This window comes from Pinus tabuliformis, chromosome 9 (genome assembly GCF_031772625.1).
Source record: "Pinus tabuliformis cultivar Carrire ecotype Pingquan chromosome 9, CPIR1, whole genome shotgun sequence".
Lineage (NCBI taxonomy): Eukaryota > Viridiplantae > Streptophyta > Pinopsida > Pinales > Pinaceae > Pinus > Pinus tabuliformis.
Genome location: NC_142307.1, coordinates 858,196,705 through 858,204,850, shown reverse-complemented (window position 1 = coordinate 858,204,850; position 8,146 = coordinate 858,196,705).

Sequence of the window (8,146 nt, the reverse complement as noted above, 5' to 3'; positions counted from 1 at the left end):
TCCAGCAAGATTGCGAATGCAAATTGAACTTTAAGAAGTCGAAGTGTTTTTGTAATTATTTTTATAGTTAATGAAAGACTCAAAGTTTTCCATTAAATCTATGTACTGAGTTTCGATAACAATTGTCTTCCAGAGGCTTGGGCCCGGTTGCTGGAAGATCCACTGCTCCTTGTATTATGCTATTTACATTTTACTGTCAAGATTTACTTTGTTGTCCCTTCTCTAGGTTGAGTTAGAGTCAATCATATAGATCAGTTGTAGTTTTCTTAATTAGCCATGGCTAATTGGAATATTTGATTTTGTTCAATTTTTTCCTTCTATAATTATTTGTAAATAAAAAAGTGAGGGAGGGGGACATAACTCACTTTTAGAATAAAAAGTCACTTCCTAGTAGCACAACATTTTGACTTAAAGGGGAGCCAAGGGGGCCAAAGGGGGACGCAGAAATGGAGCCCATGCAGACACATGGAGGGACTGCGCAGGAGGGTAGAAACACGTGGCAAGAGGAGAATCACACAAGAGGAGGTGAGCCTTAGGATTGAGAGAGGAAAAGGCTATAAAAGAGAGAGGAGCCCCCTCATTTTGATCATTCAGTTATGTGCATTTTTGAGCTAGTTGTTTCGACTTCTGAGCAAGCTGGCTGTTTAGCTAGTCTGCAACATTGTTTAGTGCATTGAGTGTCTCCAATCGGAGATCTCACCCTTAGCCGCGGGGGACTTCGAGTGCCTGCTCAGGTAAGGTATTTCCATTTGCATTTTAGTAGTAGTTCATCAGCATATCAGTAGTAGTTTCATCAACGTTTTGGAGGACTACACAGCATTGGGAGAGGGACGCAGTTCTTTCTGGAAATAGTGTTGGATTGAGGTTTTTGCAGGAGGATTTATGCCAGGTGATTGAGCAGGGGACTAGCCCTTGTCTATTGGAGGATTTTTGGCAAAGTTTCAGGTAGAGTTTCAGGCAGAGTTTAGGGGGGTTTCCTTCAGTGGCAGTGCAGAGCTTTGGGGAATTGCTCAGAACCCCAAGGGGGTGATTTTCGGGGTTCGGTTATTCCAGGAGAGCTTTCTGGGGTTTTCTGGGTTTCTTGAGTAGAGCCCGAATCCAGAGTTTCATCTTTTTTCGAGGAGGAGAGCAGCCCCAAATCATCATTTTTTTCTAGCAGCAGCAGTAACACAGAAACAACATCCACGTAGAGAGGCCATTCTTTGTTATTCTGAGAGTTTTTCTTCACTTGCCTTATGCAAGTCGAGGTGCCATCTTTCTGATCACCTCCTGTAATTATCTTATAAAATGGCTTAGCATTTTACGCTACATTCCTTGAGTATCTGCTTATATTTCCTATTTACATTAGTATATGTTGTACCACAATTATTTTGTCATTTTTGGGTTATTATATCATTTTCACATATTTGGTTGGAGTCTTGCTAGGGTTTGTGGGATATTCCGGGTTAGGGATATTACAGTGATATCAGAGCATAGATCTGGCTCAGCCTGTGGAGCTAGCAATCTATGACACCGAGGGAAAAACCCTACATTTGTTACAGGGGTAGGAGGTACAGAGACACTGAGCGTAGGTTGGAGAATACCTACGGAGAGGGAGATTGTGTTCCGGTGGTTGACGCAGAATAGGAGGAGCCTGTGGTGGATGCAGTGCAGGGGGATCCGATGGCAGATGAGGACGGGAAGAGATTTGCAGATATGCTCCTCAAATCAGTATTGGATCTATCGAGGCAGATTGAGGTGATGGGGTAGAGATTCATAGCAGTAGAGGCTAGACAGCGTGAGAGCCCACGGGTTTTTCAGGTTGGTGAGGGATCGGGTGCATCCCACCATTTTCCAGAGCAACATGATACTGCGCAACAGGTGGCCTCACATGCCCCTACACGCTCTACCATGCCCACTTTCCTAGGAGTAGACATGGGGGCCGTAGCCCAGCAAGAGGCAGAGCCCAGACATATGGGAAAGGCCTATGGGCAGGAGTTCAGGGAAGCCCTCTCACTCAGAGATTTTGTTCAGCTCTAGCGGGATAGTAGACCCCACGACCATCACAGAGGGTACCGGCATTACCATGATGGTGACACCCACTGTGCAACAAGTAGATTCCACTTGCCTACATTTTATGGTTCATCAAATAGTTTGGAAAAGTCTTGGGTGGAGAATCTGGACATTTATTTTCAGCTTAACTAGAATTTGGAGACAGAGGCCATCAAGGTGGCAACATTGCATTTGGATGGTGAGGCCCAGGATTGGTGGTTTCATGGGATGGTTACTCTAGGGCACTCTATGGTGATGACATATGCAGAGTTTACCAGGAGATTGATGGAGCGATTTGATCGGAGGGATCCAGAGCAACATTTTGTTGAGCTGACAAGGCTCAAACAGACAGGGAGCCCATAGACCTACATTGCAGATTTCTTAAGGGTCTCCATGATGGTGCCAGACCTATCCACGACACGGAGGGTCTATATGTATATTGAGGGGTTAGCCGAGCGAATTCGGGGTCTATTCTGATCCACTAGACCAGCCACATTCCAGGACGCTATCAGCAGGACCCGGGACTTACAGGATGTCTTACCTAGGACCCGGATACCTTACCCCCAAAGACAACCCTTTCAGTCTAAGGGGAAGGATGTGAGGATTCCACCTCTAAAGGGGAATCCAGGATGAGTACAGATTGAGGACAATGTCAGGAGGGAGTTGAAGAAGAAGCGGTTGTACTTCACATGTCAGGCGCCGTGGGCACCGGGACATAGATGTGCTACTGGCAAAGCACATTTTATTGAGGTCTTCTCCGAGAGCAGTGGAGAAGAGGATGACAAGGATGATGTGGAGGCACGAGATAGCCATGCCATACAGGGACCCTTGCCACCTCCACCGCCAGTAGCAGGTGGTGCATCTTTTGCACCTACCGGAGGGGCCCTTGCAGCATTGCGAGGAGTACCCAAGTATCTGATGCTACGCATACAAGGGACAGTACGTGGCCAGCGGGTATCAGTTTTGGTTGATAGTGGGGTGACCCACAACTTCATCGATGCACAGATGGTTGAGCGGAGAGGTATTCAGACAAAGAGCTTCGATGGGTTTTTAGTCTTTGTCGTAGGAGATCAGACCATGACGTGTGCTTGTTATGTTCCAGAGCTTTCAGTGACGATGGGCACTTACACATTGACTGACCACGTTTTTGTGGTCGATATTTCGGACACCAACATGATACTAGGTGTTTAGTGGCTTATCACTCTAGGGAAGGTCAGATGGATTGGAAGACCCTAGAGATGGAGTGGGATGATGAGAAGATAGGGAGGCATGAGAAGATACGGGGACAACACACATATCCACCTCAGACTGTGTCGGCTCATCGGATGGAGGCAGTCTTCCAAAAGGGAGACATAGAGTGGGCAGTGGAACTATGTGCATCAGAGGCAGGGACTACAAGGCAAACGATACATCTAGAGATACAGTCTATCCTTGATTGGTATGCCATAGTGTTTGGGGAGATTCCACCAGAACAGCCACCGGATCGGGGGTTTGGGCACACCATCAAGCTTGAGCGGGGCATACAGGCCGTGACTACCACCCCCTATAGGCACCCCAAGGCCTATCAGGATGAGATTGAGCGAGTTATCTAGGAGTTGCTGGCTCTTGGGCATATCTGATCGAGCACGAGCCCTTTTGCTTCTTTTGTGGTGTTGGTGAAGAAGGACGGTACATTGAGGATGTGCATTAACTACAGGGCCCTGAACAAGAAGACCCTGAAGAATAGGTACCCCATACCCAGGATCGATGAGTTGATGGATGAGTTGAGAGGGGCACGTTTCTTCTCAAAGATTGATTTGAGATCAGGGTACCATCAGATTCGCGTGAGGGAGCAGGACATTCCTAAGACCGCCTTCAGGTGTCACTATGGTCACTTTGAGTTCTTGGTGATGCCTTTTGGGCTAACCAACACCCCAGCTACATTTTAGTCCTGCATGAATCACATCTTCCATAGTCACTTGAGGAAGTTTGTGTTGGTATTCTTCGATGATATTCTCATTTACAACAGGACTTGGGAGGAGCATCTCCAACGCATTGAGACAATATTGTGTATCTTACAGGAGCAGCAGTTCTATGCCAAACTCTCCAAGTGTGAGTTTGGGTTGACAGATATGTTGTATCCAGGACACATCATAGGGGTGGATGGAGTGAGGGTCCATGAGGAGAAGATCAAGGCCATCAGAGAATGGCCGGAGCTGAGAAATGTGACAGAACTTTGAGGATTCATTGGCATTTGTACTTACTACCAGAAGTTCGTCAAAGGTTTCTCATAGCTTGCTGCACCCCTGACATATTTGATGAGGAAGGGGGCATTCAGTTGGTCGGATACATCGTAGTGAGTCTTGACAGGCTCAAGGAGGTTATGAGCAGCTGCCCAGTGCTTGCGTTGCCAGATTTTACATAGCCATTTGTTTTGGAGTGTGATGCATTGGGAGAGGGGATCGGTGCAGTACTGATGTAGGGAGGTCACCCTATAGCCTTTGAGAGTCGGAAGCTCCTTCTGCACAAGAGGTTGTATTCCATATACAATAAGGAGACGCTGGCCATCATACATGCATTAGTTAAGTACTGGCAATATTTGGTGGGTAACAGGTTTAGGGTGAGGACTGATCACAACAGCCTCAAGTTATTTTCGGCGCAAAAGCAACTACAGGAGAGGCAGCAAAAGTGGATCAGAAAGATCCAAGCATATGACTTTGACATTGAGTATGTCAAGGGTAAGAACAACGTGGTAGCAGATGCCCTTTCACGTAGACCAGCCACATTGTCTCTTATGAGCTTGGATACAGACTGGAGGGCTCAACTCTTAGTAGAGTACTCCAAGTACATGTTTTCATGTGAGGTTCTGGATGGGCAGGTTCCAGATGACAGGTACATGGTTGTCGATGAGATCATCTATTACAGGGACCAGATCTTCTTGACTGAGGGGTCTCAGCTCAAGAAGAAGATACTCCAAGCATCACATGATTCACCGTTGGCAGGACACTAGGGGTTTACCAAAAGCTACAAGGCCATTACGGAGAGGTTCTCATGGAAGGGCCTCAAGGAGGACGTACTCCAGCACATCCAGGAGTGTGATATTTGCCAGAGGAACAAGGGATAGATGAGCCATCCCGCGGGATTATTACAGTCTCTTCCCATTCCGGAGGGAAAATGGGAGAGTATTTCGATGGACTTCATCACAGGGTTGCCCATGGTATAGGGCAAGGATTGTATCTTTGTCGCCATTGATTGACTGACGAAGTACACACACTTTTTTGCCATATCCACACACTATACAGCAGCACAGGTGGCCGAGCTGTTCTTCAAAGAGATCTTCAGGCTACATGGTCTTCCTAAGACCATCGTCAGTGATAGGGATAGCCGTTTCATGGGTGGGTTTTGGCAAGAGCTTTTCTGGTTGGTGGGGATGGAGTTGACATCGAGTACCAGTTATCACCCATAGACGGATGGGCAGATAGAGATAGTTAACAAGTGGCTGGAGGGCTACTTACGTAACTATGTCAGTGGGTAGCAACGAGCATGGTTGAAGTGGCTGCATCTGGGGGAGTACTGATACAATACTTCACATCACATGTCCATTGGTATGTCACCATTCTGTGCCTTATATGGGTATCATCCTTTATCTTTTTTTGAAGTGATGTTTGGTGATAGCAGAGCTCCTAGAGCCAAGATTTGGATCCAAGAGAGTCAGGATATCCTCCCAGCTCTCAAGGATAACATGGCTATAGCGCAGAACCAGCAGACGCTGTATGCTGACAGGGGTCGGGTGGAGAGACAGTTCGAGGCAGGGGACATGGTCTTCCTATCATTACAGCCATATCGACAGTCGTCACTGAAGCAAAAGGGGGCTGAGAAGCTCAAGCCCCGCTTTTATGGGCCATATAGGGTGATACGCATGATTGGACATGTTGCATATGAGTTGGAGCTGCCCCAAGGCAGTGAGATTCATAACATTTTCCATGTATCATGCCTGAAGAAGGCATTGGGGCAACAAGTGACAGTGACAGATGAGCTACCACCCATGGATGATGAGGGGCATTTGGTATTGCAGCCAGAGGCTATCATTGATACCAGGGAGAGGCAACTGCGGAGTAGGACAGTTGAGGAATTCTTGGTGAGGTGGAAGAATTTGCCGGATGAGGATGCCACTTGGGAGAGTGAGGAAATCTTATAGCATCCATCACTTTAGTTGCTTGAGGACAAGCAACATTTTTCTAGTGGAGACTGTAATATTCCTAATTAGCCATGGCTAATTGGAATATTCGATTTTGTTCAATTTTTGCCTTCTATAGTTATTTGTAAATAAAAAAGTGAGGGAGGGGGACATAACTCACTTTTAGAATAAAAAGTCACTTCCTAGTAGCACAACGTTGTGACTTAAAGGGGAGCTAAGGGGGCCAAAGGGGGACGCAGAAATGGAGTCCACGCAGACACATGGAGGGACTGCGAAGGAGGGTGGAAACACGTGGCAAGAGGAGAATCAGGCAGGAGGAGGTGAGCCTTGGGATTGAGAGAGGCAAAGGCTATAAAAGAGAGAGGAGCCCCCTCATTTTGATCATTCAATTATGTGCATTTTTGAGCTAGTTGTTTCGACTTCTGAGCACGCTGGCTATTTTGCTAGTCTACAGGACTGTTTAGTGCATTGAGTGTATCCATTTGGATATCTCACCCTTAGTCCCTGGGGACTTCGAGTGCCTGCTCAGGCAAGGTATTTCCATTGGCATTCTAGCAGTAGTTTATCAGCATTTTAGTAGCAATTTCATCAACGTTTTGGAGGATTGCGCAGCACTGGGAGAGGGACGCAGTTCTTTCTGGCAGTAGTGTTGGATTGGGGTTTTTGTAGGAGGATTTATGTTGGGTGATTGATCAGGGGACTAGCCCTTGTCTACTGGAGGATTTTTGGCAGAGTTTCAGGCAGAGTTTAGAGGGGTTTCCTTCAGTGGCAACGCAGAGCTTTGGGGAATTGCGCAGAACCTCAAGGGGGTGATTTTCAGGGTTAGGATATTCCAGGAGAGCATTCTGGGTTTTTCTGGGTTTCTCGAGTAGAGCCCGAATCTAGAGTTTCAACTTTTTCTGAGGAGGGTAGCAGCCCCAAATCATCATTTGTTTTCTAGTAGCAGCAACATCCATGCAGAGAGGCCATTCTTTGTTATTCTGAGAGATTTTCTTCACTTGCCTTGTGCAAGTCAAGGTGCCATCTTTCTTATCACCTCCTGTACTTATCTTATTGCTTAGTATAATAAAATGGCTTAGCATTTTACACTGCATTCCTTGAGTATCTGCTTATATTTCCTATTTAAATTATTATATGTTGTACCACAGTTATTTTGTCATTTTTGCGTTATTATATCATTTGCACGTATTTGGTTGGAGTCTTGCTGGGGTTTGTGGGATATTCCGGGTTAGGGATATTACATCAGTTAATATCGTTTTTATTTCAAAAGTAAGTTTGTATATGATTGTTGTTCCCTCTTAGTATATGCTTTCTGCAATTACTTCTAGCTTTGAATATTCTTCGTAATTAGTATGATTTGAATAGTCTCCTTTAATGCACATGGATTTGATTATTCAGGTTGATTTCCTCTCTTGTATTAGGACATTGGATTAAGATCTTTGTTTGAAAATAGTTTGCAAGTGATTTATCTTTCTGATTTCGAATTATAGAATAATTCATGTTCTGCATTTCTAAGAGTTAATGAGTTGTTAAGAGATTATTTATTTCTGCAACGATTAGTTAGGATTAATTACCTGCATTTCAATCTCTAATTGTTATCACACAGACAATGCTTACAACCTTGAAATAGATAGACGAATCCCAAGTTGACATATTAATGTAGGATTAAGGTTGATTTATAAAGTCATCTTAGTGCACCAACATTTTGGCGTCGTTGTCAGGGAGGTTGTCAAGATAATAGTTAATTTGTGTCTCTGAAGAGAATTGGGTATTGAAAATGGGAGGTAAGAACCTACGTACACAAGAAAAAATCTTGTTCCTAGTGCCCACTCTCAGTGGATACACAAAGGTTGTGTATGAATGAATGACTAGGAGAAAAAAGATACCAATAGATCATAAATCAATACCAAAAACCACCAAAGCCTAGGGATCGACGAC